We start from the raw sequence: 202 nt of genomic DNA, 5'->3' as shown, positions 1-202 counted from the left end.
AATTTCGAAAGAAAATTCAAAGGGCTGTAACTTTTGAACTAGTAGCCCAATCTTGGAACTGTTTGAAATTATGGATTCTACAGGCCACATTCTATAAGAAAAAATTTTTCCGGGTCGATCTGAGACAATTTTTGTTTCGGGGCTCAAAAAAAGGCAGTGTATAACCTTCCTTTTTTACCAAAAATCGTCTACACCAAAATTT

Source organism: Photinus pyralis, unplaced genomic scaffold (genome assembly GCF_008802855.1).
Source record: "Photinus pyralis isolate 1611_PpyrPB1 unplaced genomic scaffold, Ppyr1.3 Ppyr1.4_LG8, whole genome shotgun sequence".
NCBI classification, from domain to species: Eukaryota; Metazoa; Arthropoda; class Insecta; order Coleoptera; family Lampyridae; genus Photinus; species Photinus pyralis.
Note: the sequence above shows the minus strand (reverse complement) of the source record.